The sequence below is a fragment of the Pinus tabuliformis genome, chromosome 1_2 (assembly GCF_031772625.1).
Source record: "Pinus tabuliformis cultivar Carrire ecotype Pingquan chromosome 1_2, CPIR1, whole genome shotgun sequence".
Lineage (NCBI taxonomy): Eukaryota > Viridiplantae > Streptophyta > Pinopsida > Pinales > Pinaceae > Pinus > Pinus tabuliformis.
This window is the reverse complement of record NC_142298.1, coordinates 1127209206-1127233309: the sequence shown is the minus strand read 5'-3', so window position 1 is coordinate 1127233309 and position 24104 is coordinate 1127209206. Positions and strand designations below refer to the sequence as shown.

At 39.0% G+C, this 24104-nt stretch overlaps 1 pseudogene; it reads left to right on the top strand.

Moving 5' to 3' along the window:
- The first annotated feature begins 20804 nt into the window (after positions 1–20804).
- LOC149210116 (ubiquitin-conjugating enzyme E2 22-like) lies at positions 20805–23495 on the top strand (annotated as a pseudogene).
- Positions 23496–24104: the final 609 nt, after the last annotated feature.

Genomic DNA, 24104 nt, shown 5'->3' with positions numbered 1-24104 from the left:
TATATCATAGTGGTAGAATCTGTTGTAGCTTTTTCTATATCCTATCACACAATTACTTCAGAAGATATAGAAGACTCTTAGAGACAACCCCTAGGTTGAAATAAAAGGGTCAGTGCCTAGGGCATCCGAGAGGAGTAATTTTGAAGATTATATGAAGGCTTTCTGTTGCACTCCATATGTCACGTAATTTGAAAACAGATAATTTAGAGCTTGGTTCAATATGTTGAAGGAAGTGTAACTAGGTTTTCTCTTCATAAATGTACTTTTGATATTTGTACTTACTCAAGAAAAGAAATATTATTTTTATAATATGACAATGAGTTTCTTGCTCATTGAAGTAGGTCTAGTACATGTCAAAGTGCTATAGATGAGTCAAATAGTCAAGAGAAAATATTGAAGGCCTTACGGGTATGTTACACTATTTATAAATATATATTAAAGTCAAAGGGAAAGATCCAAGTAAAGTCAAGTCTACTCCTATGCAATGGCACCTTCAAGAAGCTCCTTCAAGCATGCTACACCACAATGGAAGCTATCCACAAACTACTCAACAAATATGCCTACAAACAACACTCAAAGCCAGCCTACAAACAGAGGATTAGTCAACCTTCTAGTCGGCCTAAATGGAGGGACAATACTCTATTTATAGAGGCTATCCACTCCAAAGATAACACATAAAGTGTGCTCTGAAATTTGCAAAGGGAAAGGAAAGAAAGAACGAAGGAAGGAGGTCTCCAAAGGTAGCGAAGAGAAAGGGTACACCACTGAGGGATAGAATTCTATTTTGGGGATGCTACAGTCATATGTGTGAGGAGATCTAAGGGTTTTCCTTGCAGCTAGGACAACAACAATCCATAGACACTTACCTACCTTCGTTTGGGCTGAAACTAGGCCTACAGGGCCTCCTCCTCTAGTGTGGAAGAAAGACACTCAAGAGAAGGAGAAGGGCATACACCACCTAGAAATACTCTCCACACGTGCAAGAAACTTGGGCAACAGAACAACTTAACAGTCATACACTCAAGGAGGATCTCGGTTAGTCAAATATATACTTGAGAAAGGAATAGAAGAGAAACACTTAACTTAGATGACGCATTCAAAGAAGGTATAACTCTAGGCAAGAATCATCGCAAGAATAAGAAGTGCAAGAAGTAGGAGGATGAAGTGTCGAGAAGAAAAGTGACAAAAGAAATGCATGGGTATATGGTGCATAAAGGAGTGGAGACTTGACTTGTGCTTGAAGGATCTCTTCCTTAGGGGTTTAGGGTTTGGAATTGATCAATAGAAGCTTCAATAAGAGAAATTCACTAAAGGGATTTCCTCTCAAGAGTAGTGAGGTTTTGGCCCTGGCAGAGAGCCAACATCTTGTGTTCTTGTTTTTATGTTTTGATGAAGTACACACATATGCACTAAAAAGAAGAAGAAGAAGAATAAGCTAACAAGAAAAGTAAAAAGACTCCACATATTGTTATCAAGTAATGAAGAATCACACTACACTACTTTTCCCTAGATTCTTCAACATGGTATCAGAGCATAAGGTGAAACATCAAGGATAGGGCAACTCCAGAACACACATCGAGGGGAAGCATCTACAAAGTTGAAGCATCAAGCCTAGAAGTCTCAATAACTTCAATAACTAGAAGGGTCTACAATCCATCATTCATCAAGGAGGTCCATAAATCTAGAAGAAGAGCCTTACATAAAGGCACTCACAAAGAAGAGTGGATTGAAGTAGGACCTACATCAAGCTACAAGTCTTCAAGCAAACTTCATCACCAAGCAAGTCTACTTGGAGAAGGAAACTTGAAGAAAATCAAGATCCAGGGAAGAAAATCCATTGAGCCTTCAAGGAAGAAGCAAACCCATTACATCTCAAAATATATCAAGTAAGTACATGTCCCCTTCTGAATATAGATCAATGTCTTTTTGCAAGGAAAGGAATAAATCGATAGGTACCAATAAGTTTCTTGCACGGAAGAAGAGGATTGATCTACTTCTCAAGGAGAATAAACTCCTAGAACATGTCAAGGGAATATCACTATCCCTACTAAGGAACAGACTCAAGCCTTAGCCAAATAAAATAAGGATGAGACAAGAGCTCAAAGGATTCTGATAGAATCAATCAAATACTCTCTCATTCCTTATGTCTCCAAGTTTGAGACATCAAAATAAAGATATGATAAGCTAGTAGAGCTATTCTAGGTATCCATAACCGGAGAAGTAATATATCTGAGAAATGAATTATACAAGATGAAGATAAGAAAGGAAGGAATAGCTCCCTACTGCATGAAAATATCTGAAATGAGACATCAACTTTAAGAGCTTGGAGAAGTCATGCCTGATAGAGAAATTAAAATTGTAGTACTCAATGCTCTACCTGAGGAGTGGGGAAAATTCACATCAAGCATATATGCCAAGAAGGAAGCAACCACTCTCACTGAAATGTGGTCTCTATGCAGAACAAAGGAGACTAGACTTAAGGAAAAAAATGATGTAGGATCAAAGGAGCAAGAAGTTTTTACCATGACCAAAAGAAAGTGTAAATTTGGCAAGTTTGGTCCATGAAGAACAAACATCAAAGACATGTCTAAGATCCAATGTTTTGGATGCCAAGAATATTGACATTACAAAATGAATTTCCCTAAGCTTAAGAAGGACAACAACAAAAGAAAGAGGGAAGAAGCTCACTTGACTCAAGAGGTGAAAGAATAAGGAAAGAATAAAAAAAAGGAAGATCCTTCGGATCTCTACTATGACTAGGTCAAACTCTTTACTTATAGACTTCTTTCAAAGTTTTGAGTAGGATAGGAGCATGTAGGAATACATTAATATTACATGGCTAAAAACATACTCTAGAATCTAGCAGCATGATACACATAGAGTTCTAGATACTCATGTAGATGTATAATTTATGATGAGAATAAAAATGCATGGGTAGAAATATCTTCTAGAATAGATGAGCATGGTAGATATAGCTCATGATATTCATATAGAAGGAGCATACCTAGTATAGAACCTCATCCATGATAAAAGAAAATTTTGATCATGATTAAGTATCTTAGAAGACCTCCATCATCAAAGGAAAAGAAAAATTTGCAAGGGAAGGATCTTTAAGATCCTATGATGAAATCTTCAAAAGAAGGTTTATGAACCAAGGTAGATGTATCATTGGGAAGCCCATTCATGGGATTCAAGAAAAGGATGATATGCAGGCAAGCTAAGATGAAGCAAGAAAGGCCACACCAAAGGGTGATAAAAGGAGAATAAAGATGAGGTATGTATGCATTAAAGTTTAGTCATGTTATCATTTGTATATAATTGAGTCGGGGATATTTCTATAACATGATCAAGCATGAAAGAATCTCTTTCACCAAGAACATGCTCGAAGGCATGTACCACAATGAAATGAAGATCAACAAAAAATATGCTCACATAAGGAGTATAAGATTGCTTACTAAGAAGCAAGAAGAAATGATGACAAGTCCAAGAAGTACACAATGAAGGAATGCTCTGACAAGAAGCATTAGATGGTTGACCTATCTATCAAATAAGAGACAATTGAAGAAAGAGATCAAGCATGTGGAAGAACACCATGATCACTGAGAATCACTATCTGAAAAAATACTTTGAAGATATCTCCTGAAAGAAGGAAAGACAACTCTAATAAATAAAGAAAGGATCCTTGACACCTATGAAGGCCTTGGAGATATAAAAGATGCAGATAATTGATTCTACTCTACGAAGATGTCGTGATGAAGAAACCATCCAACAAAAAGTAATGTTGAAGCAATATCAAGATAAAGTCATGATGGGATATTAGGTCAAAGCATGAAAACAAGCAAGTACAAAAAAGCATCCATGAGAAGAATATTTCCAAGCATGGACAAGATGACAAAGGAGTAGCCAAGATGACAAGTAAGCCTGATGTATGACATGAAAGCCACTTTCTTCGAAGGAAGCAATGGCAAGACAAACCAAGGAGGAAAGTGATCGAAGGATGGTTCCCTACCCAGAAGAAGTTCAAATAAAGGCTTCATGACATCAAGAAAGGAAGGAGATCAAGTAGTTGAAGTGTTGGAATTTCTAAGTTTAACCTGTTAGAAATTCTTCCTGTACTATTTGGTTTATTTCTTCCTACTTGTTTAATTACTTAACAAGTTATTTACCATGTAAATACTGAAAATAAACACAAGTACAATATCAACATCTACAGATTATCAACTAAAAGAAAACAAGCACACAAGTGACATTGTTATTTTTGGACCAATGTCCCCGGAAAAACCTAATGCGAGAAAACCGGTGTAGCTATTCAGAGGGTTTTCTTATTATGCAGTTTTCAGAATATAATTAGGGTGCCAGAAATGGCTCACCCAACAGAGAATGCTCTCAGCAATAGTATCTCTCCTTGAAGACATATATTTCTGCTGATTAATCACCAGATGAACGATCCCATAGAAACAATTGCGGCTTCCACTACTCTGTGTCACTCTGATAGGGACTACGTCACCCTACCCGGCCCACCAGCACCCAGTCTATCCCATGAAAATCCTCCCAGTGCTACCTGTTGGCCCTACATCATCTCTGCTAGCCCCTTCATAGCAATTGAAGCTTCTACCTCAACCCTCAAACCCTCTGTGTCACACACACTGACCTCTCCTCGCTCTGCGCTACTCCCTGCTACCTCTGCATAGCGCTTAGCTGCCTTTGCATCAACCTCTCCAGGATCTGCGTTGTCTCTCTGGTACTAACTTTTCATCTCTGTTATGTATTCCCTTCCCCTCACCATTGATCATTGATTCACTTTTTCTTAGCAACCCCGCTCTAGCAAAATGAATGACTGATCACTCTGGTGTGTTCTCCAACTGACCCTCGAGGCTCCTCTTATACTTTTCTCGTTGGTCCATCAACGACTGAGATTAAATCTCTAATCAACGGCTAAGATTAGATTTGGATTGATCCATGACTTTTGGAACCTTCTACCCTAGTTTTATATTAATACCCATTAATATTTTATTTTTCCTAAGTTTAGACTTAGGAACTCCATTAAAAATATTAATTATTTTAATATCTCCCAAACTGGTTAGAATCCACCCAAACCATTTATGGGTCTTGGAGATCTCATGTTCTTTAGCCTCTCTGCCAATTTTCATGGCTAGAATACATTCAATGCTACCCCAAATCAACATTTCCTCTTAGCGAGGATTGTGCTCTAGTAATACTCCTCACTGAGTATCACACTGATTATCTGACACCGGTCAGTGTGTTGATGATAGGCCTCCTTGCCCAACATCCTCTGCACCACTGCATCCTGTACTACTACCCATGGCCTTGCCACTGCCACTGCTACATCGTATGGAAGCTCCCTCTGCATTTGTGCTACTGCTGTCCATACTCCCAACACTACATTCTGCACTACAACCCCTCTCATCATGTTGCATCGTGCTACTGCAATGAAACTCAGTTACTAAGAAGTAAGGAACTGATCCACCCAACTTTTGACATCCCATTTAGGCTAGAAACACTCCCAATGTTGAATCTCCCTCTATCACTAACAAGTGCTCCCTCTACTGACCTCTGCGTTGTTGCAACAACTCCTTGCATCTCGCGCTGTTGCAAACCTCTTTGTGCCATCCTGCACCATTGAAACACTCCCATGCCTCTCACACTATTGCAGCCTGCTAGCCTCGCACTGCTCGGGGACTCCTGCACTGTAGCACTCTTTGCCGCTTCATCCGCATCTGTCTTTATCGACATCCGCCAGTCCTTCTACTCCTCTTCGGGGTTCTCGTAGCAAGGTATAATCCAAGAGGTTGGGTGCCTCAAGGATCCTTCCCCTCATTTCCTGTAGTCCTATTGAATACATCTCGATGTCTCCCTACTTCTTCTCAAGTAGAACTTGAACACTCATGGCACAATCGTCATCCTCCTTGACCTCTTTCTCTACCTTCACTGGTGCTTCCTTCAAGTCAGAAGCCTCTCCCTTACTCTTCTTCCTCGGACGCTGGTTTGCAAAATGACCCAGTTCCCCACAATGGAAGCACTTGACCTTGGAGAGGTCCTTCTTCTTTCTCTTCCCCTTCTTTCCCATAGATGCCAAAGCCATATTCTCTTCTTCCTCCTTATTATTCTAACCCCTTTGTCGTTATTCCATGCCTTGGTCACCCATCTGATCTCTTCTTGATGAAGATCCACCCACAGTTCCTCCCAATCTAGAAGGATCATCCTATCGAGTATGCTCTGGACAAATACCTCCCAATCCTCTAAGACTATGTTAAATTCGGTCCTCACCATCAATTCCTCATCCGTCGTGGCCCCTATGGAAGTTAGCTGGTCACGGATCTCCTTCAGTCGACCGAAAAAGACATCTATCTGCTCGCCCTTCTGCATTTGGTATGATTGCAACTGATTTTCAAGTAACATCTTCCTTTGCATGGAAGTATGCTGGTACAATTTCTTCAGGGCCTCCCACATCTCATTTTCAATGTCTTTCTCGGCAATATGTGGCACCACATGATCCTTGACCCCATCAAGGATGATGCACTTTTCCCTCGCCATTACCTCCTCATACTTCTCATTTTCAGCTAGGTCAACTGGGATCACCATCACTTTCAAGACGAAGTCCTTAATGTGATATATGTCTAGAATGGACAAGACCCTAGCCTTCCAGACCACAAAGTTGGATGCTCTGTCCAACCTATCCTGATCTCTCAGTCCATTCATGACCATCTCGCTGCTCTTCTTTTGACTCCTCTGAGTCTCTTTACTTCCCTCCTGGAAGTCTTTTGTTCGACTCCTACTGAGTTTCTCAACTTCCAGTCTGGAAGTTCTCGATTCGACTCCCTTTGAGTCTCGATTTCCCTTCTGGAAATCCCTCTGCCAAAGTCAAGTTTCCCCACTCCAATCGTCTATGCAACTGCACTACTAATCCAGATTCCTTAGCTAGAAATCTGCCTCAGCAGCAACTCCCTCCACCTTGGTCTTGCCCTATTAGGTACTGTTCTGACCACACTACCCCACTAACTTTGCTCCATAAATTCCCACAACCTCCTATACCCCAGCAACTGAAGGATTGAACCACTTGGCTCTACGCAATCCTGACACCAGCAAATCAGCTCCCATAATGAACTGCCTCAGCCCTACTGGCTTCTGCGTGAGCCTGATTCTGCCTCCCTTAGTTTCTGCGCTGCCTTTCTCTGGCCCGAAATGATGACGTAGTCCCTTTGCATCACTCCTTCCTCTTTACCTTCTGCAAGGATCATCTCTGTCACTAAGGGCAATTGAATCTGCTGCAAATGCTCTACTTGGCTGATGCCTTCATTTTTCTTGTGATCTGCAACCACGCTCTAATACCATGTTGGAATTTCTAAGTTTAACCTGTTAGAAATTCTCCCTGTACTATATGGTTTATTTCTTCCTACTTGTTTAATTACTTAACAAGTTATTTACCATGTAAATACTGAAAATAAACACAATTACAATATCAACATCTACAAATCATCAACTGAAACAAAACAAGCACACAAGTGACACCGTTATTTTTGGACCAATGTCCTCGGAAAAACCCAATGCAGGAAAATCGGTGCAGCTATTCAGAGGGTTTTATTACTATGCAGTTTTTAGAATACAACTAAGGTGCCAGAAATGGCTCACCCAACAAAGAAGGCCCTCGGCAATAGTACCTCTCCTCAGAGACAAATATTCCAGCTGATTAATCACTGATGAACGATCCCATAGCAACAATTGCAACTTCCACTGATTTGCGTCACTCTGATAGGGACTGCATCACCCTACTCGGCTCACCAACACCCAGTTTGTCCCACGAAAATCCTCCCAGTGTTGCCTCTTGGCCCTGCATCATTTCTGCTAGCCTCTATGCAACAACTAAAGCTTCTGGGTTAGCCCTCATACCCTATGTGTCACACATGCTGGCCTTTCCTAGCTCTGTACTGCTCCCTGCTACCTCTGCATAGCACCCAGCTGCATTTGCGTCAACCTCTCCAAGTTGTGCATTGTCTCTCTGGTACTAACTTTGCCTCTCTACTATGTATTCACTCCCCCTCGTTGTTGATCACTTATTCACTTTTGCTTAGCAACCCCGCTCTAGCAAAAATGAATGACTAATCACTCTGGGGTGTTCTCCAACTGACCCTCAAGCCTTCTCTTATACTTTTCTCATTGGTCCATCAACGGCCGAGATTAAATCTCTAATCAATGACTAATATTATAATTGGCTTGATCCATGACTTTTGGAACCTTCTAACCCAGTTTTATATTAATACCCATTAATATTTTATTTTTCCTAAGTTTAGACTTAGGAACTCCATTAAAAATATTAATTATTTTAATATCTCCCAAACCGGTTAGAATCTAACCAAACCATTTCTAGGTCTTGGAGATCTCATGTGCTTTAGCCTCTCCACCAATTTTCATGGTTAGAGTACATCCGCTGCTAACCCAAATCAACATGAAGGACCCATGAAGAAGAAGTTGTTGATGAAGGAAAGAGTCCCCAGTTAAGAGGGAGCTCTAATAGGTCCTTGATCAAGAGGGAGTTTTGGATCACCCCTGATTACAAAGGAGTGACATTTGTGTTTCTATTTCATGGGTCATGCACTAGACCAGGACTAACAACCGTAAGTCTAGATGAAGGCCATGAATGGAAATGTAAACACAAGACAAACACTACATTCTTGTCTTCACTTGGGAAGAAATAATGGGAGGATTGGGTAATAATCTAGCATCCAATAGTCTTTGAGGAAGTGTAGGGAATCTAAGACAAGAGTAGACAAGAGGACCGATATTATTTAAGTTATGGGAACCCAAGATAAGAATAGTCCTAGAAGGTGATACCCGGAGAACACTTGTGTGTATGTACCTTGAGAGACAATGATGAAGGTGTCTATAAATCATTGGTCTTGCCAAAATTGTAGCTCATGGTCTCATAAAGAGATGGAGTTGTTAGTCAAGGCCTTGCACTATGACAATGCTGATGGATATGATGCTATAACAGATGGATTGCTAATCCGGTTTCTCTTATGTGAATTCTTCAAAATTGAAAATTGCCAAACACCTTGTGATGGTGTATGAATACCTCGCAAGTTAAGAGGGAGTGTTGAAGGAAGTGTAACTAGCTTCGGTCTTCATAAATATACTTTTGATATTTGTACTTATTCAAGAAAAGAAATATTATTTTTATAATATATGACAATGAGTTTCTTGCTCATTGAAGTAGGTCTAGCACATGTCAAAGTGCTCTAGGTGAGTCAAATAGTCAAGAGAAAATATTCAAGGCCTTAAGGACATGTTACCCTATGTATAAATATATATTAAAGTCAAAGGGAAACCTCCAAGCAAAGTCAAGTCTACTCCTATGAAATGGCACCTTCAAGAAGCTCCTTCAAGCATGCTACACCACCATGGAAGCTATCCACAAACTGCTCAATGAATCTTCCTACAAATAGCACTCTAAGTCGGCCTACAAACAAAGGACTAATCGACCTTTTAGTTGGCCTAAATGGAGGGATAGTCCTCTATTTATAGAGGTTTTCCACTCCAAAGGTAATGCATAAAGTGTTCTCTAAAATCTGCTAAGGGAAAGTCGAGAAAGAACAAAGAAGGAGGTCTCCAAAGGCAGCGAAGAGAAAGGGTACACCACTGAGGGCTAGGAGTCTATTTTGGGGCTGTTACAGTCACACATGTGAGGAAATATAAGGGTTGTCCCTGCGGATATAATAGCAGAAATTCATAGACACTTACCTACCTTCATTTGGGCTAAAAATAGGCCTACAAGAGCTCGTCCTCTAGCATGGAAGAAAGACACTCAAGTGAAGGAGAAGGGCATACACCACCTAGCAATACTCTCCACACGCGTAAGAAACTCGAGCAGCAGAACAATCGTACACTCAAGGAGGATCTCGGTTAGTCAAAGATATAATTGAGCAACGAATAGAAGAGAAACACTTCATTTAGAAGACTCATTCAGGGAAGGTCTAATTCTAAACAAGAATCATAGCAAGAAGAAGAAGTGACAGAAGTAGAAGGACAAAGTCTCGGGAAACAAAGTGCTAGAAGAAGTGTCAGGGTATATGGTGAAGAATGGAGTGGAGACTTGACTTGTGCTTGGAGGATCTCTTTGTTAGGGGTCTAGGGTTTGAAATTGATCAATAGAAGCTTCAATAAGAGAAATTTACTAAAGGGTTTTCCTCTCAAGAGTAGAGAGTTTTTGGCCCTAGCAGAGAGCCAACATCTTGTGTTCTTATGTTTATGTTTTGGTAGAAGTTTGATGAAGTACACACATATGCACTAATAACAATAAGAAGAAGAATAAGCTAACAAGACAAGTAAAAAGATTCCACAAATTTTTATCAAGTAACGAAGAATCACACTACACTACTTTGCCCTAGTTTCTTCAACACAATAGCCCTTCGCCAAGGTAAACTCAAGAAAACACATAGATTGAAATACACATTGGTAGATATGGATTATCTCAAAGAGAAATGCATTCGTTCTGGTGGCTGAAACACAACAATACACAATTTAACATTGTTATTGTAGTATAGATGAACATGAGGAAGGAAAGGAGGAAAATCGATGTAGAGGGTTGGACATAGCAGAAAATCCTAAGCAACAATCTCCAAAAGAAATATGGAAGAGTGAGGAGGTGAAAATGTTGGGTGTGGAGCCTGATTATCTTCTATATTCAAAGGTCTCAGCCGGATGTATACCCCAGGAAGACTATACACCCCTCCACGCGGGGGGTGCGGGGGGGTTGATCCCCTCCGGCCGGGGGGATCGGGGGCCAGTGATCCCCCTGCAGGGATTCGGGGGCAGCGCCCCCGAAGCTAAAAATAGATGTAAAATTGCCTTTTAAAAGTCTAGTAATTTCTAGACAATTTGGGCCATTCATTAGGCGGATGATCTGACAGTAGAAGTTATGTTTAATTTAGGGTTTTTTGTCCTAGAAGGCAACCCCTCACTATATATAAGGTAATTGTATTGTGTCTATGTGTATCAGTATTCTAAGTGAGAAAGAGAGAGGAGATTGAGAGAGAAGAGGGAATTACAACGGATTTGTTGTAGGTTTTATTTCTTCAATTTGATGGATAATAGAAAAAGAAGGACTGGCTGTTTCTCCGTGGACGTAGCCCAAACTGGGTGAACCACGTATATTTGTGTCTCTCTGGTTTTATGTGTTTTCTGTGTTTATATTTCTGCAATATTTTATGCATTCCATTGCTTTGTAATATATAATTTTCTAACAACTGGTATCAGAGTCGAAAGTCTATTTCGCTGATAAACTCGTAGGAGAGAAGGGTTCTTGGTTCGAGTGGGAGCAATGGCGGAAAATGGTAGGTTTAGGGTCGAAAAATTCAATGGCCAAAACTACCAGTTGTGGAAGATGAAAATGGAAGATTATATGTATTAGAGAGGTCTGTACCTACCATTGAGCGGAAAGACAAAGAAGCTGATGAGTATGATAGACATAGAATGGGATATTCTTGACATAAAAGCACTTGGAGCAATACGGTTGTGCCAAGCGGTGTCAGTAGTGTTTAATATTTCAAAGGAAACAACAAGAAAGGGTTTAATGTCAGAATTAGCCAAACTATATGAAAAACCCTCGGCCTCAAATAAGGTATTTATTATGAAGCGTTTATTTAATATGAAGATGTCAGAAGGTGGATCTATTGCTGATCATTTAAATGATTTTAATACAGTTACCAGCCAGTTAAGTTCTGTAGGGGTAACTTTTGATGATGAAGTTAGGGCTTTGTTATTTTTGTGCTCATTGCCAGAAATTTGGAATGGTTTAGTTATGGCCATTAGTAACTCTGTCTCTAGATCTAGTACTTTAAAGTTTGATGATGTTTTTGGTGCAATACTTAGCTAGGAAATGCAACGGAAAAGCTCCGGTGAGACATCAGGTAGTGCTTTGACTGCACAGACTAGGGGAAGAAAAATGGAAAGAGAAAAGAGCCCAGGATATCACAGTAAGTCAAGAAAAGGCAGATCCAAGTCCAGATCAGGGATAGTGTGCTGGAAATGTGGGAAGAAAGGACACCTGAAGAAAGACTGCAAGTCTCGGAAGGGAAAAGAAGGAGACGCGCAACAAGAAACTAATCATGAAGCGAATGTAACAGTGATGTGTTGTAAGATGCTTTGATTCTTTCATTAGAAAATATTATTGATGCCTGGGTGGTAGATTCAGGGGCCGCATTCCATGCCACACCTGATAAGAAACATTTTCATGATTACGTTCAAGGAGATTTTGGACAGGTTTGATTGGGTGATGATAAACCCTGTAAAATCATTGGAATGGGTACAATTTTCATAAAACAGCAGAATGGAAATCAATGGCTATTGAAGGAGGTAAGGCATGTTCCAGATCTGAAGAAAAATCTGATTTCAACGGGGCAATTGGGAGGTGAAGGTTGCGTAACTACTTTCATAGATAAAACCTGAAAGGTCACTAAAGGATCCCTGGTAATAGTGAAAGGAGGAAAGGTTGGTACATTGTATTTATGCAATGGTATTTCTAATTCTGTTAATGACTTAACCTCTACAGGAGAAGATACAGCATTGTGGCGTCATAGGCTCGGGCACATGAGTGAGAAGGGGATGCAGATTCTTCACTTAAGAAATTTCTTGCAAGGTTTGAAGCATGTTGATTTAAAATTATGTGATAATTGTGTTTATGGAAAACATAAGAGAGTCAGATTCCTTAGAGTTTGGAAAGAAAAGAAGAGTGAAAAATTAGAGCTTGTGCATACAGATATATGGGGACCTGCTCAAGTATCATCTCTTGGTGGCTTTCGTTATTATGTTACTTTTATTGATGATGCAACCAGGAAAACCTGGATTTATTGTATTCAAAATAAATCTGATGTATTTGATACTTTCAAGAAATGGAAAGCTTTGGTTGAAAATGAGACAGGAAAAAGGTTGAAGTGTCTGAGATCAAATAATGGAGGTGAGTATTGCAGCAAAGAGTTTGATAGATATTGTTCAAAGAATGGAATTCGTAGAGAGAAGGCAGTTCCAGGAACACCACAAGAAAATGGTGTGTCAGAAAGGATGAACAAGACAATCATGGAGCGTGCAAGCTGCATGAGATTGCATGCAGGATTGCCTTTACAATTTTCGGCAGATGTTGTAGATACTGCTGTCTATCTAATAAACAAAGGGCCTTTAAGCTCCTTGGATGGTGGTATTCCAGAGGAGGCATGGATAGGTAAAAAGGTAAACCACTCTTTTTGAAGACTTTTGGTTGTGAGGCCTTTGTCCACATTAATAAAGAAAATATAACAAAGCTTGAGGCAAAATAAAAGAAATGTACCTTTATTGGATATGGTGTTAATGATTTTGGTTATCACTTTTATGATTATGAAAAACACAAAATCATTAGGAGCAGAGATGTCATATTCAATGAAAAGGTTTTGTATAAGGATCAGGTGCAGGAAAAGAAACAGGAAAAAGAAAACAGAGAATACACAGTGCTTGACAAGATCACATAAAAAATGATAGTGCATGAAAATCATAATGATCAATAGCCATAACAACAACAAGCACTTCAAACACCTGAAAGTGGTTTTATAAGATCTACCAGAATAAGTAGACCCCCTGAACGATACTCTCCTTCATTATATTATGTATTGTTGACTGATTCTGGTGAACCAGAATGTTATGAAGAAGCAGTGCAGGTAGAAACCAGGAAGAAGTGGGAGCAAACCATGAAAGAAGATATGGACTCCTTAGCACATAACCAGACTTGGGACTTAATCAGGTTGCCTATAGGTAAAACAGCATTGCAGAATAAATGGTTTTACAAGTTGAAGGAAGAAGATGGAGGTAGAAAAAGGTATAAAGCTAGACTTGTGGTGAAAGGTTTTGCACAGAAAAAGGGTATAGACTTTGATGAAATATTTTCTCCTGTTGTTAAAATGACTTCAATCAGAACTATTTTAAGTCTAGTAGCAACTGAAGATTTGCATCTTGAGCAGCTAGATGTAAAGACAACTTTTCTCTATGGGGATTTGGAGGAAGAGATATATGTGCAGCAGCCACAAGGATATGAGGTAAAAGGGAAGGAGAAACTAGTGTGCAGGTTGAAGAAGAGCTTGTATGGCTTAAAACAGGCTCCAAGGCAGTGGTATCTAAAATTTGATAGGTTTATGTCTGAACAAGGTTATACTAGGTGTCACTCTGATCATTGTGTTTATCTCAAAAGGCAAAATGATGGCAGCTATATTATATTGTTATTGTATGTAGATGATATGCTTGTTGCAGGTTATAACATGCAGGAGATAAATGTGCTCAAAAGAAAATTGGCAAACTCATTTGCAATGAAGGATTTGGGTGCTGCAAAGCAAATCCTTGGTATGAGAATAACTAGAGACAGGAAGAATCACAAATTAACATTGTCTCAAAGTGAGTACATAGAAAAGGTGTTGAAAAGGTTTAATATGTAGAATGCAAAACCAATTAGTACACCTTTGGCTAGCCATTTCAAATTAAGTAAGGAGGCGTGTCCCAAGACTTAGGAAGAAATGGCTCATATGTCTAAAGTTCCATATGCATCAACAGTTGGAAGCTTAATGTATGCAATGGTCTGCATAAGGCCTGATATTGCACATGAAGAGGGAGTTGTAAGCAGGTACATGAACCATCCAGGAAAAGAAAACTGGATGGCAGTGAAGTGGATTCTTAAGTATTTGAGAGGTACCACAAATCAAGCATTATGCTTTGGTGGTTCAAACATTTCTCTACAGGGATATGTTGATGCAAATATGGTAGGTGACAGGGATAACAGGAGGAGCATTACAAGATATGTATTTACTATAGGTGGAACAACGGTCGGTGGAGTTTCAAAAATCCAAAGCATTGTTGCACTTTTAACAACAGAAGCAGAGTATGTTGCTGCTACAGAGGCTAGTAAAGAAATGATTTGGTTACAAAGGTTTCTAGATGAATTAGGTAAGAAGCAGGAGTTGGGCAGGTTATACAGTGACAACCAGAGTGCCATACATCTTGCAAAGAACTCTGCATTTCATTCCAAGACTAAGCACATACAGCTCAAGTACCATTTCATACGGTCAGCATTGGAAGATGGACAGTTGAAGCTAGAAAAGATACACATTAGCGAGAATCCTGCAGATATGCTAACAAAAGTTGTAACTAGGGAGAAACTGAGAATCTGCTCAGTTTCAATTGGTCTTCAAGTATGGTGAAGAAGATGAGAAATAGCCATGGCCAAAGTGGAGTCACTGTCTAGCAAATGAAGCAGCGGTGGAGTTGCTATAATTAGTCTCCAAGTGGGAGATTGTTGGGTGTGGAGCCTGATTATCTTCTATATTCAAAGGTTTCAGCCAGATGTATACCCCAGGAAGATTGTACACCTGTCCACGCGGGGGGGGGGGGGGGGGGGGGGGGCGATCCCCTCTGGCTGGGGGGTCCAGAGGCCAGCGGTCCCCCAGCGGGGGTTCGGGGGATGCGCCTCCGAAGCTAAAAATAGATGTAAAATTTCCTTGTAAAAGTCTAGTAATTTCTAGTCAATCTGGTCCATTCATTAGGGGGATGATCTGATGGTAGAAGTTATGTTTAATTTAAGGTTTTTTGCCCTAAAAGGCAACCCCTCACTATATATGAGGGAATTGTATTGTGTCTATGTGTATCAGTATTCTGAGTGAGGAAGAGAGAGGAGATTGAGAGAGAAGAGGGGATTACAACGGATTTACTGTAGGTTGTATTTCTTCAGTTTTCTGGATAATAAAAAAATAAGGACTGGTTGTTTCTCCGTGGACGTAGCCCAAACTGGGTGAACCACGTATATCTGTGTCTCTCTTGTTTTATGTGTTTTTTGTGTTTATATTTCTGCAATATTTTATGTGTTCCATTGCTCTGTAATATATAATTTTCTGATAGAAAAAGTGGAGCATGAATTAAGGTCTCAAGCTCTATGCCTCATGAATACATTTTTCACCAATTAGCATAAGTAAATATGTGTTTACATACAAGTACTGTAGGCTATCAAATAACACAAGTAAATACGTGTTTACAGGGGTACTGATGGTTATGAAATAACACAAGTAAATATGTGTTTACACAGTGTTAGCTTGTTTTGGGATGACCCAGATTCAATCTATACTGCACGCCAACAAAACCCTTGATCACTGACCCTTTTGGAAACAACTTGCAAGCAGATCGCAGTCTCACCGGAAGTGACTATGGGAAGATGTAGAACCAGGTTTCTACAACCTTGAGGGACTAGGAGATGTGGTATTATTATGTTTTCTTATTCGTAGAATTTATAAATCACTTCTCCGCATTAGATTAATCACTTAAACATGCCATATAAAACCATAAACCATCATTGTGCAGAAGTAAAAGGAAACTGTAATAATTTCTACTCCACAACTAATAATAAAAAACATGTAATAACTACTACTCTACAATAGATAATAAGAAAATATACACATAAAAAAGCCAAATTATTGTGGTTCACCCCAGTGTAAGGCTGCGTCCACAAGAATTGTTTCTTAATATAATAAATCTTTGAACAATAACCAGTTCTTGGCCTGTGCACTAAGTTGCAGGTTGTCTGCACACTCAGCTGTAGACTCAGGCTTCTGCGCACTTAGCTACAGAGCCTCTCCCTTGCTACCAAATTACAGATCACAATAATTCACCCATAACACTGATCTATTTCATCTTTATCGATTCTCTTCTTATTATTTTACCCTATATATACTATTACATTGAAGGTTTACATCGCCAAAATGCCATGGTCCAAATACCATGGACTCCTTGAAACAAGCAATTATGGTCCCAAAACCATTGATCCCTTAAAAAATCGCGTGCTTTTACAGAAAGAAGGGACTTCGACCCACCCTGAAGTCCTTACGACACCGCGCGATATATTTAATTCCTCAAAATGATTTTTGTTGCTCCACTGCACGATTCACTCCAAAAACTGCAGAGTTTTAGCCAAATTTAGGCTAAGTTAGGTTTTGCCCAACAGGTCCCCAATGCTCACATGTGACTTTTCCAAAGTCACTCAGCCGATTTGCCTATGATATTTTCTGCAATGTTGTTGTAGGCATTGTTGAACTGCTGCAGAATGTCTATGACCTCCTTCTCTTCACTACACACTTCCTCCAATAGTGCTTCTATCGTAGGTTCTGTAGCCTTCTTCATCATTTCCTTTTCTCTCTACCAAAGCTCTTGAAGCTTCTCATAAAATTCTTGGGACATTTGGAGAGCCTCATCCTACCATGGTTGAGTTCTCTCTGTCTGAGTTTTCTCTTCCTTCCTCAACTCCTATATCTTCTTCTGAAGGGAATTCCCCTATTGACCTTTGCGAACTTCTGTGATATTGGTAAGGTTCTCATAGTTTCCTGAATCTCCTCCAGTTGTTGTCGCTTCTACTGAATATCCTCTTGTAGTTTTTGCAAATTTGGATCTTCCTACAGCGAAGTCCAAATATGTAAGCTCTCATCCAATAACTTCCCATAATCTACCATTGCTAAGGAGATGCCGACCATTGCAGCCTTCAAGTCGACCTCCCTCTACTCTCGCACTTCCTTTGGTGTGGTTGGTTGTAGCTTCATCTGTAGCTCATTGATCTTCACCTCATATGTAAATATCACGTCCACAATCTTATCCTTGCATGCTTTTACTGCAAGGTCGATCTTCGCGACCTTGTACTCCACATGTACCTCTTTTTGGACATTAATGTCTGGAACCTCGTGGCATGTTGCTTCAACCACCTCCTTTAACTTCTATTATTTCTATACTGCCTGATACCTTTCTTGGATCGCCTGGTTAAGCTTTTGCTTTAACAAATATTGTTCTCTCTCTACCTGAATGTTTAACTGTGAAGTGAGTTTTTCCCACTGCATCAACTCATCTATGATCTCTAGATGCAGCTTCTATGATCTCTGTAGTGGTACTTCTATGATGTTCATGTTCACGTACCTCCACTCTTTGGCCCACTTCTATACCTGGGCGAAGTCAAATTTCAGGGCTCTGACAGGTATCGATGTTATCCACACTACAAGTGTAGGCTCTACTAGTCTTTCCTTTCCAAGATTCTCATGTGCCTATATTGGTTGTCTAACTGTTTGTGCCAATGTCTTCAGTTCTGCAATGTACTCCGTGACACTTATTAGAAGTGCGACGTAGTGATCCTCTAGCTTGTTCCATGATTCTGTCGTTGTTTCATGAATTCTATCCCCAATTTGGTCTAAGTCCCCATAAGTGAGGACTATTATCGTTATGTCCTTTGTCTTGTCTACCTTTTGATTCTTTTTTCTTCTTGTGGCAGCTTCGACACGTACCTTTCTTTGCTCTACAAGAACTGGGTATCTCTATGTCTTTTCAGATTTCTGTTGTGCTCATCACCTCCACGAGGATCCTAGTGACCCTCGACATATTACTCCTCTTGTTCTGACCTTTTCTCATACTTATCCTTCCCTCTCGTTTCCCCGTTAATATTGAGTTTCGCCAACACAAGATTAAAAAAAAAATACAGGGGATTCTTTACAAATGCAATGTTAGTTAGTGGATACATAAATTCTGTCATGCTAACATGAATGTTTTTTTTGAAGATGGAGGAAACCAAACCTCTCAGGCATGTAGTGTAATTTATATGAACTTTTAAATGTTAAAAGTAGTCTTGATCCAACTCGGTCGTACAAAGAAAAATCGAAGACAAATAATTTCCAGAGTATATAGTTGTATATATTTGTGTTATTTACATCATCATACATCTATAGAATGGTTCCTATCCTATTGGTATGCTAAAAAAGGACTTGATCAAGGTTGAAACTTAAGGGGAAAATAAGATAGCATCTCTCATCTCCCAACAATGTACAAAGCCATAATGCAATGACCATTGGATTTGAATCTCATTCATTAATGCAATTACAACTTGCTCATATGTACCAAATTCTAAGCTATGTTGATATACAATGCTCATCTAATTCACCCAAAACCACTCACATCAAGTCCCCTTTCCATGGAGGATATAGTGGTATAACCATTGGAATTCAAGTCCAATTCGACTGCCATTTTGAGAATTTATTATTCCCGTTTGAGCATTTTTTAACTTGATTCATATAAAATTTTCATGCAGAGATAGAGCACTAGAAAAGGTTGATTATATTCATGTAGAGATAGAGCACTAGAGAAGGCTGATTATTTTTACGTAGAGATAGAGCACTAGAAAAGGTTGATTATTTGTATGGAGAGATAGAGCACTAGAAAACACTAATGTTGTTTCCATGGGTTGAACAAAAAGCATGTCATTCATTCACAAGCTTCCTTTTTCTTCAGATAAAGGATTGCCATTTTATTCTGTGTGTACTATGTCATTAGTAGACTTCTCATGAAAAATAATTGAAGAATCCTTGGTACCAGAGAAAGAAGAATAAATATTTTCTTCTCTTGCCAATTCTTGGAACCTCATATCTTTTCTTATTTCTTCCTGCTAAAATTGCACCATTGCATCATATGCATACCTTGACTCTTTTCTACCACCAACCTACAAATGTTTTGTAGGGATCTTCTTTGAACTCTCATTCTTTGAATTATGTTACTGTTGTACACATTTTTTGCCTCGATACAATTGGTCAATATAGACAAGAATGAATATGTGGCCCCTTTATCTTGTCAAGGTCAGTTGTCTTTATTTCTTGACTATGTTATATGTTCTTTTTTCTTTCCTCATTCCTTACTGAAGTTTTCATTCTCAAGACCTCAAGGTAAATGAAAGTTGTGAAATTCCATCTTACCTGCTAGATAGGGAGGTTACATCTGCCAAATCAACAAGTGGATGTTTTCAGCCATTGATACAAGTTGAATTTCATGCAATTGTATCAGTGGGGCATGGTAAAAATCCTGACCCTACTAATGGATGATCGGGACTTTTACCTCATTATAGATACTCAATTATCTCTAATAGATGTTTTCCTACAACTAAATTGGCATATTATGAATGTTTCTATCCGTTTTTCTCCTCATGCATAGATTTTTGGCATAAAATTATTTATTTTTTATTGCAAGGAAGTCCCTCTTCCTTTTGTTAAGTAAACTTAACTCAGGATAGAGTCAAAGTTGACGAGGCTAAACAATAATGGTTTTGGGGCACATGGTATTGTGCACCCATACTATTCTGCCTGTGGTATTATATGTAATGGAGCCTATAAAAGGCTGGAAGGACTTCATTGTAATGCAAGACCTGGAGGTGAGCAGTGAAGGCTCACTTGGTCGGATTGGCCAAGGTTTTGGCCAATGCTAATAAGATCTTATTAGGTTGGGTTTTTCCCAGGATTTGGGGTTTTCCCGGATAAACATTTGTGTTTATATGTTTATGGTTGTTGCTGGTTATTTTTATATTTATTCCTCTCAGTAACTCTCAGTAATTATTTATGTTATGCAGTAAATTTCTTAACAATTGGTATCAGAGCCAAATATTGGCTTCAAAGGGATTCTTTGATGCCAAGGGTTTATAGGGCTTGATGAGATCAATGCAGCCTTTTACATATCTGGGTCTGGAAAATAATGGTACAAGATTTGTGTATGAAGGTACTGTATCAATATATATCTGAAGAAGGCGTATTTGGTCAGATCTGATCCAAAAAGGGGTTGCTGGTGTCGTGGCTATTTTTTTTTTTTGGGTTTCCTATATCTACACGTCTCCTCACGTGGAGATCGATGAAAATCTCGCAAAGAACATTGTGAGAAGATTTTGAATGTCAGCCGGAAGAGAAGAGAGGAATAATTTATGCTACGACCCTCCTCGGCCAATGGCATGGAGGAATCCCCTTCGGCTCTGTGTTAAGAATGGAGCAGGGAGAATGAAAGAGCGAGATTCCCCATACCAACAGAGCGAAATTGCCAATGAATCCCTGCAGAGAAGGAAGAAAAGGGTGTGCTCCATTCCCGCCAATGAAGACGGAGACACCAGTAGTTCAGAGTTGAATATAGTGGGAAGCTTCTGTGGTAGAGAGAGCATTTACTCGAAAGCCTTCGGCTTTCTGTTTCCCAACAGAAGTTATCCCATGGACGCTTCCAATTGCGTTCAGATTGATACCACTCGTTGGGTTCTGGACATGTCCATCTTTGTAGGTCAAGAATACAGCCAAGTGAAAGAGATCTACGTATTCCTCGTCAGCGAAGTGGTTTTTCCTCCAGGAAAGGCGTTGGTAGTTTAAGCACAGTATACTATTCCAGACCATGTACACGTGTCACCTGAATGCAAGCAGCTACTTGGTCGCATTAAATGAGAGAGGATGGGTTAGAAGAGCAACAATGAAACAAAAAAAAAAATTAATGAAGTCAAAATTATTGCATGTAAATGGGCATACTACTGTAAGACCTGGTAAGGCATGTGTACCCTTGGGTGATCACCGGTAAAGTCTGGGTTAGACCTAGGTGATAGGGGGGATGTTGGGTTAACAATACCCTAGGTAAAAACTCTGAGGGGGGTAAGAGCTAGAGTGAGCGGGATTGTCTCACTTAGCAGGTTTAACTGGAGTTAGTCAAGGAACCCCAAGTCAAGTTTAAGGGGGGAATTGTTAAGTAAACTTGACTCCAGATAGAGTCAAAGTTGACGAGGTTAAACAATGATGGTTTTGGGGCACATGGTATTGTGCACCCATAGTATTCTTCCCGTTTATAAAAGGTTGGAAGGACTTCATTGTAATGCAAGGCCCGGAGGTGAGCAGTGAAGGCTCACTTGGTCGGATTGGCCAGGGTTTTGGCCAATGCTAATAAGATCTTATTAGGTTGGGTTTTTCCCCGGATTTGGGGTTTTCCCGGATAAACATTTGTGTTTATATGTTTATGGTTGTTGCTGGTTATTTTTATATTTATTCCTCTCAGTAACTCTTAGTTATTATTTATGTTATGCAGTAAATTTCTTAACACCTTTCAAAAGTAAAAACCTACAGCAGTAAATAGTTGGGGCCTTTCATCTCTTACTGGACCTTTTTGTGCTTTCTATTACCATTTTCCTATATATATATATATAGCTATTAGTAATTGGCATATTGTGAATGTTTATGTTTTGTCTTTACCAATACATATATTTTTGGGATATTTTGGTTTCTTCAGCACTGCAAGAAAGTCCCTTTTCATTTCATCTCCTCAATGTTGGAATTAAAGGTGCAGAGTTCTAATTAGTCTTAAATTTATAGAATGTAAAACTCCAACATCCCGGACAGTGGTGAAATTGCATATATGTTGTCATACTTTGAGTTTCTCATGATTAGTTAATATGGTTTTTGTGAGGCATAAAGTTTTGTGATGCTTTCCATTTTGAAGCGGATCTTCATACATAAATACATATATATCTTGTATTATAGGCTGAAAACGAGAACCTCCCACTCATGGTGATAAGTGAAATTTCAAAGGAGCTGAAGAGTCTTAATGAATCACCTCATGGAGGTATAAAAGTGGTGGTGAATGATGACAACTTTTTCAATCATAGTTGCGGACATTGAAGGACCATGTACATTCTAAAAGAATAATCTAGGACAATGTAACATATTTTGGATGTTTTATGATTGAGAAAGGGATTATTTTTTCATATTACATTTACTTAAGCATATGAATTCATTTTTTTTTGCATGGTTATTACTAGATTTTTGGAACATGAGCTATATTTACATTTATTGATTCTTTTTCCTGGAGTTGGCACTCCATATGAATTTGGTCTTTTTCGAATGAAACTGGTTCTAACTCCTAATTTTCCAAAATCTCCTCCCAGAGGTAATTGTTGATCCTTATAATGATGCTTCATCTAATTTACATTCTCTTAAATGGATATTATGTTTGCTTTATATGTTTAGTTGCCTATAAGACATTCTTTTTGTTTTTCTACTCACTGCTTATCTAAATCGTCACGTATATAAGGGGGATGCATGACTTGTAAAAAATGAGAAATAAACTTTGGTGTCTTTCAATAGTAATGATTGGCTTGGACTGCAGGGATTTTTTCACAAAAATATTCCACCCTAATATTGCAAGCAATGGAGAGATATGTGTCAATACTCTGAAGAAGGATTGGAATCTAACCCTTGGACTGTGACACATTCTTCTTGTATGTGTTCATCCACTTATCAATTTAGCTTATTTATGGGTACGATGTGATTATGTTACAAGAGGTATGATGTGCTTATGTTATAAACAAAATATATTGATATGGGTTTATTTTGCAGGCTCTATACAAGCATTCATGCTTTGAAGCCCAAATTGAAGAGTAAAGTGGAAATTTCAGAGTCTATTGCTTTAAATGAAGGCCCAAGAAATACCCTTGTGACCTCTCCTACCCCACTTCTACCATGCCAAACAAATATGAGAATAATATTCAAGATCCAAGCATAAATGTCACTTCAACAGAAGCTATAGGAGTTGGTGCATCAACATTTCATAAGAAGAAGGATCTAGCTTCTACCGAAGTGCACATTGATAGGAAAACGCTCAATTCAATTTAGGAGGGCATGGTAGACTGTGAATTGTATGATATGTACTTTTCAACTAACATATGAATATTCTAACACCAGGCTTTGTAATGTGTCTTAACAATGGTCATAGGTTTTTCACAGTAGTCATAGGTTTTCTGTAGTGCTTTTACAAAGCTTTTTCTGACTAGTGCTTAACAAGTTGACTTGGCTCTAGGTCTATGGAGTTGTTTCATAGATTCAATTTATTCTAGCATGAAGCACATCCTAAACATGCAAGCTTTGAGTTTGTAGAAGTGGACATTTCTAGAGTTGGATGTACAAATCTATTATTGGTTGTATCGTCATCCCATAAACAATTGTTTGATGGAGATGTTTTTTTAAAAGATATATCATAATATTTTCAGGCCTTGGCATATATTCGTTGTTATATTTAAATTGTGGAATGGTTGGCAATTTGGAATTTAGTTTTTGATAGTGCACAACCTAGATATTTTGACTTTATGCTATATAGTTTGGAACTTTCAAGTGCAATATGGTCAGATAAAGAAACTTGTTTCTTCATTATGGGGTAGACATACACATTTAGTCTTGTTTATAGTGGAGACTATGTTTTTTCACGTTATTTCATGTTGTTGTGTA